The sequence below is a fragment of the Arachis ipaensis genome, chromosome B2 (genome assembly GCF_059453495.1).
Source record: "Arachis ipaensis isolate K30076 ecotype BB chromosome B2, ASM5945349v1, whole genome shotgun sequence".
Lineage (NCBI taxonomy): Eukaryota > Viridiplantae > Streptophyta > Magnoliopsida > Fabales > Fabaceae > Arachis > Arachis ipaensis.
Window position 1 is genome coordinate 7,505,518 of NC_142437.1, and position 7,295 is coordinate 7,512,812.

The 7,295-nt window shown below is 33.1% G+C and overlaps 1 pseudogene; it reads right to left on the bottom strand.

Moving 5' to 3' along the window:
• Positions 1-320: 320 nt before the first annotated feature.
• LOC148572941 (uncharacterized) lies at positions 321-6,714 on the bottom strand (annotated as a pseudogene).
• Between the last annotated feature and the right edge of the window lie 581 nt (positions 6,715-7,295).

Genomic DNA, 7,295 nt, shown 5'->3' on the forward strand with positions numbered 1-7,295 from the left:
TTTTTATCTCCAGAGGGGAGATTGTAGATACTAACTCCAGAGGGGAGTTTAGAACTATTTTTTCCCTAAGGGAATTCTTCCTCAGACTATAGAATCGCCTTGGCAGCTTCCTCCTTGCTCTCCTAGCATATGAGTACTCTTAGCCTTCTGCTTTCTATTGTCTGCCCCTTCTACAATTGCCTAAGCAACCTATTTATAATGGTTGGGTCTGATGGACAATTCCCATCCTTACCCTTCTTATGACGTCATTGCTTACGTCATTGTTTATTATCTTGCACCAGCTACATTGTTGGTGCTCTATGACCTAAGCGCTTACGTCACTATGCAATAATGTTAAGAGATGCTTCAGATGTGCTGTCTTCCTCTTTCATTATGTGACCTTCAAATGCGTTGTCTTCTTCCTTTATCATGTGGGTTGATTCCGTTTTATTATTACTTTCTTCAGATAACTCTGAGACGCATAGCTGGCACTTGTGGTCTTCTCTGTCTTTCTTCAAATAGCAGAGATTCCTCTTTATCCCTTCAGGGAGCTTTTCTAAGAGTCCAGATAAGTTGTAGAATGCTGATTCAAATTCCACTAAGAGTCTCATCTCTCTTTCTTCAATTTCATTCCTTTTACTAGACACAAGCAAAGTATTTCTGCTTTTATAATTAATTCTTGTGTGAGATTCCCTTGTTATCTTTTGAGTTCTTTCGAAGACCCTTGCTAGTGTGCTGGCTAGCCTTCCTTCATGACTGTAGATTGTTAAATCTTGAACTTGATCAATTGGTTGAAAATTTCCTGGGAAGACGGACATGAATATTACTTGGTGTGCTGGAACCAAGCATTCTTCTTCTTCATTAAAAATAGGTTGACTGTTCGTAAATTTTAGGGATATATCCCTTGGATTTACGTTATCAATCATATTTTTAAATCTCTTTACTGCATCAACGAATCCTGCAGGAAACTCACTAATAATTTTTAGATCATTAAAAATTAAAATTGTATCAATTAATCCATACTGGAAAAACTGATAGGTGTCTGATGGGGATGCATCTGGAAATATAACCAGCTTTGTTAGCTGTTCTTTGGCAATAGGATAATATCCCAAGATTGCTCTTTTTTCTTCAGTCCAGTTCAGGACTATATTAAGGGTTTCTCTGAGATTTGATCTACAGACCCTTTTCTTTTCTTTGATTTCAGCCCTTGTAGGAATATTTCTTATTATCCCTGTTCTCTGGGTTTGAATTGGAGCTTTATCTACTCTTTTTAGGGTTTGCTCTGGATGAAGAGCTTCATATTCCCTGAAAGATTCTTTTGCTTCTTCCAGTGTTAAAAACCCTCCTTTATGAATTATCCTTGATTGATGTGTAAATGGTGCTGCTTTTTCCCAGGCATCATATACTCCTTTCATGGGGCCATTATAATTAAATTACATAATATTTTTGTCTTGGGTAGATTTTTTGATAATTTCAGCAATTGTTTTATTTTCTGGAATTTTTTCTTCACCTGATTTGTCCACCACGCTTAGCTGGCTGAGCTCTGATGGTTTTGGTTGTTGTGTTGATTTCATTGCTTCGATGGCCTTCTTGAGGGATTGGATCTATGTCCTTATTTGCTGACAATGCTTGCATTTTTCGAGTTCTTGTTCGTATTTCTGAATTTCCTGATTTAATGCGTTGTAGACGAACTCTATTCTCTTGTTAATGTATCTGCAATAACATTTTTGTCACCCTTAATATATTCAATTTTTATTGGATATTGTAACAAAAATAATTGCCATCTTACCAATCGTCCATGATTATAATCAACTTTTAAATTATATCGTATGAAACCTGTTAGGTAGCTTGAATCTGTCCTTAATGTAAATTCTCTGGGTAGTAAATCAATTTTCCATTTCTTAAGAGATTTAATTGCTGCTAGAGTTTCCTTTTCATGAGTGGTATATCTCTGTTCTGTTAGAGTAAAAGTCCTTGAAATATACCTGCAAAGTAATTCCTTTGGGGAATTTTTAGAATCTAGTGATTCTTTTCCTTGCTTCAAACTTTTTATAGCTTTCTTAGCTTTTAGACATCCTGACCAGGTTATGTCTGAAGCATCTGTTTCTACTATTAAGTAGTCATTTTCTTCTGGAATATAAAGTTCTGGAAGTTTTTCACATAATTCTTTAATCTTTTGAATTTGTATACTATCTTTTTCATCCCATTTCCATTCTTTTTTAGTACTAATTTTTGGAAATAAGTTTTTAGTGTATTCTGTTATATTCTTTAAGAATCCTTGATCAGAAATATAATTTATACACCCTAAAAATCTTTGTAATTGTTTTCTATCTTCTATTTTATTAGGAAATAAATTTACCTTTTCTAGGACATTTGGCTGAAGTTTTAGCTTTCCTTGAGTGGATAGAATTAATCCAAGAAACTCTATTTCTTGTTTTGCTATTCTTGCTTTCTTTTTGCTAAGAACTAATCCTTTTTCTTTACATCTTTCTAAAACTATTAATAATTTTTGAAGATGATCTTCTCTATCCTGTTTTGTAAAAATTAGTATATCATCAATGTACACTAAAACAAATTCATTTAACTCTTTTAGATTTTCTTCCATAAATCTTTGATAAATACCTGGAGCTTGTTTTAATCCGAATGGCAATACATTCCATTCATAGAGCAACACACTTGTTGATTCTTTTGTTGGACAAGTAAAAGCAGTTAATTTCTTTGTTTCTTCGTCTAAACGAAGTTGCCAATATCCTGATTTTGCATCAAGAGATGAAAACCAAGTTGCCCCTTTAATTTTTTCTAAAATAGAATCTTTTCTTGGAAGTTTATGAGCATCACCAATAGTTGCTTCATTCATCTTCTTATAGTTAATAACCATTCTTCGTTTTCCCCTTTTAATTTCATTATTGTTTTCGACATAAAAGGCTGGAGCCGCATGAGGACTTTTACTTAATCTTATAATTCCTTTTTCCAAAAGATCTCTACATTCTAATGAAAACTCTTCTCTATCTCTTGCGGAATAAGGGATTTTATTTGGAACATTTATCTCTTTTGTCGGATCTTTTAGTTTAATGCTTACTAATTCGTTATTTGTATTTTTAATATCTAAAGGATTTTCAGCACAAATTTCATCCAAAAGTTCTTCTATCTTTATTTCAAGATTATTTTTTGGGATATTTATTTGAAAGTATAAATTTAAATAACATATCTCTAATATAGAAAATATTTTAAATTTTAAGATCTTATCTATAGTAGTAGTCGGTATTTTTATACGTTTTGATTTTTGATTTATTGAAGAATCGTGTGGAGCTTTTAAAACTATATATGTTAGTTCTTGAATGAATGGATGATATAGCTTTAAAAAGTTATTTCCTATGATAAAATCCATTCCAGAATCTAACATGTATATAGATGGAACAATGAACCTATAATTTTGAATAAAAATTTCAACCATCTCTGCTTTTTGGTCAATTTTATGTATTGATTTGTCAGCTATTCTAACTCTTAATGGTTTCTTTAATTTTTTCCAATCAAGTTTTATATTTGAACTAGCAAAGCATTGTGTTGCTCCAGAATCTATGAAAGCATTTATAAATTTTTCTGTTATTTTTATAGTAATAAATGTAGCATTATTACTCAGTCTCTGAGTCTGTTTCCGAGACATATTCAAAAATATAGTCTAAATTATCATCAGATTCTTCTAAAGGTTCCATGAAACAAGACTTAGCAATTTCTATTTGTTTAGTAAGATCCTTTTTATCCTTCTTTTTCGGACATTCGTTTGCATAGTGTCCTTCTTCTTGGCAATACCAACACTTACAATTTTCTTTTTTATTTGGGCAATAATCACTTTTTTGTCTCTTGTTTTTATTGTTATTTCTTTTTCTAAAATACATCTTTTTTCTCCAGTTTGGATAGTATTTTCTTTTTCTAAATTGATATTTTCTTTTTCTTTGAAAATTTTTATTAAGACCATATTTTTGAGGTATCTCTTCATTATCCTGGCAGCAAATTCTAATTATATTTGCAAATCTTTTTTGAGTTGCTTCTTGCATACAACGTTCTTTTATTTCCTCTCTTATTGCAGAGGTTGCTCCACCAAAATTATTTTCAATTGTTCCTCTATTTATTTCTCTTATAAATCTTCCCATAATAAATTCGTTAGCAGGATATGGAAGTTTTGTTATATACATACTAAGATAATGATTTTTATCTTCTTCTTTTAATTTGTAATAATGTATTCTATATTCACATATATAAGACTCCACATTACATAGATCATATATGTGAATGTTAGCTAAATGGTTTTTTGCTTCTTGATATTCTTTATTATAGACTTCTTGTTTATGATCTATAATATTTTTCCCAAAAAATTCTTTATATAGAATCATCATTATATATAATATCTTATCATAAACTGTTATTTTTGTTGCTAATTCTTCTATTATTTGGTTTTCTATTGATGTCATATAATCTCTTATAGCTCCTTTAGTATGAAACCTTATGTAATTCCAAATGTCTCTTCCAGATAATTCATTAAGTTTTGGATTAGTAAAGGCTTCTAATAAGAAGGAATTCAACCAGTTTTCGAAAATTTCTTTTTCATTCGTTTTACAGTCTAAATCGAGCATTCTTTCTCCTACCATTTCCTGGATTTTAGGAACGTATTTTGATGGTATTTTTGTATATTTTGAATTTTTATTTATAAAACCTTTTTTAAAAGCATAATTATCAAAACATGTTTCCCATTTAAATTGAGATTGATTATCCCTAGATGTTCCCGCTTCATTTTTTACTTGTATTGGAATTGCTGGTTCTTCGTCACTTGAATAATCTAGAATGTGTTCTTCATTTTCTATATTTTCAGAATTTACTAATTCTTCTTCTATTTGAAAACCATGTTCCATAATATTATTTTCTTGAGCCATTTTTAATTGTTTAAAAAGCATTGTGACTTCTTCTAATTTTTCTTCAATATTCATAATTTCAATGGTGGTTTTACTTTTAAATCTGTTATGTTGATTATATTTTGAAATTTTTCTTCTTTGGGATTCTCTTTTTCCTTATTTCTTTGAAATTTTATGGATACTAATATTTCTTCAAGCATATCTACTATAGAATTTAATTGTGGGTTAAAAGTATGATAAAGATGTGGGGAATCATTTCCATGGTAACATTTTTTAGAAATTCCGTGTGAAAAATAGGTTTTTTCAGGTTTTTGAAGTCATTCAATAAAACTTATAGTAAAATTAAGATTTTGAGAAAAATCATTTTGTATTGATTTTAAGAATTCGGTGTCATTACAATTAACATTAGTTAAAATCATTAATTTTTGATCTATTAATTTTGATAATTTAATTATTTCTTCTCTTAAATCTTCTAATTTACTTTTTTCCATTAGGTGACGCTTTTAGAAGAGTTACGGTTTTAAGTGTGTCTTTTAAATCTTGCTATAAGGAGTAATTTAGGCAATTTCGGCATTCAAGTTATAGGCATGGGAGAATTGGCCATATTTGGTAACTAAATAAATTTAGTCAAAATCAGTCAAAATTGGAGTGAAACCCTAGTCCCTTTCATGTTACTCCCCGACCCGTAAACCCATCTCCTCTCCTCTCTTCTATGGAAGTGAACGAACCATAGAAGCCACCGCAGCCCCCAATCGGCGCAGCCGCCGCAGCCCGCAGGCACCGCATCCCACAGCGACAGTTTTGGCCACCGCAGCCCCACAGCCCCCACCGCGTGGTTGTCATCGCCGAGCTTGCCTTCTTTGTGTTCGCCGGTGTCGCGTCCTCTGTCGTCGCCGTCGATCGCCTTTCTCCTCGCCGACCTCGCCTTCTCTGTGTTAACCGGTAAGCACTGATTCCTCGGCGTCTGTTTGCTGGTTTAGTGTTTAGGCCTTTAGCACTTGATTTTGATAATACTTGTTATTTGTTAATAATTAATTTGCTGATTAACTGGATTTTCTGAAGTTATTGTTTGCTGGTTTAGGAATTGTTTGCTTGGGGTTATTGATTTATCATTTATTTGTTATTTCTGATTTTCTGTTCATGATTTATCGCATAACATTAGTTTGAAAGTGATAACGTATGAACTTAAAATGCTGAAACCTGTAACTTTAACATGTTAATTAGTTTGTGCCGAGTTCAATTTTGTTTCTGGTATTATGGCTGTTCAAAACCGATCCAATCCGAACAAAACCGATCAACCGAACCAAAAAAACTGATAACTGAATAAACTGAAAACGAAAAAAACCGAAAAAATAATTTTTTGCAGTTTTTTGCGGTTCGGTTCGGTTTTCGGTTTTATTAGAGAAAACTCTAACCGAACCGAACCGGTGTTATTAAAAAACCCTAATATAAAAGTAGCCTTCCACCACAATTGCTCCAAATCTAGCCGCAGCCACCCCTCCACTACCAGGAACCCTAACTCCTCGAGCTCTCTCTCAGTCTCTCTAGCGCTGTGTCTCAGCGCCGGACCTCCTCCTTCTTCTCCGCCATCGACGTCGCCGGACAGCACCATCGTGGTGGTGCGGTCCTTTCCTCTCTGTCCCTCATCCTCGACGGCTCCACACACCACCTCTCCAGCAGCCGTCTCCTCCACGAACCAACAGCCGTCGTCGTCCTCAACGAACCGCAGCAGCACGCACCAGACGTAGTCGAAGCCGCTGCCGTTCGTCGCCCGTCTCTCGTCCGTCGTTGAAGCCGTGTTGCTGTCCAGTCTCTTCTTCTCCGTCATTGAAGCAGTGTTATCCTTCCATCTCAGGTTGTTTTTTTTGTTCTGATTCTATTTATTTTTTAATTCTGGCTTAGTCTTCTTATGGATTCAGATTTTGTTTTTTAGGTTCTGTTCTGATTCTATTTATTTTTTTTAATTCTGGCTTAGTCTTCAGGTTGTTTTTTTTGTTCTATTTCTTAGGTTTGGTTCTGAGGTTTGGTTCTGAATTTTTGTTTATTCAATGTTAATGCAGGAAAGGGGAAGGTGAAAGAGGAAGAATTTGTGGAATTAGTGCACCACATGAAAATTGTGGAAATAGTTTGGTTGTATTTCTCATTCAGTTTGGTTCTATATCTTGATTAATTTGGAATTGGGGCACTATTTTTGCAAAATTTTTGGAATTAGTTTGGTTGTGTATCTTGATTTTCTTGATTCAGTTCAGGTTGATTATTGTTCCATCTGTTTCTTCTGCTGTTTTTACAACATTTGTTAGTGATTTTAATTTGTTGTGCTTCTGCTAATTTGTTAGTAATTTGAGTCCGATTGATGATTGTTCTATCTGCTAATTTAGTTTGTTGTGTTTCTGCTCATTTGTTAGTGAT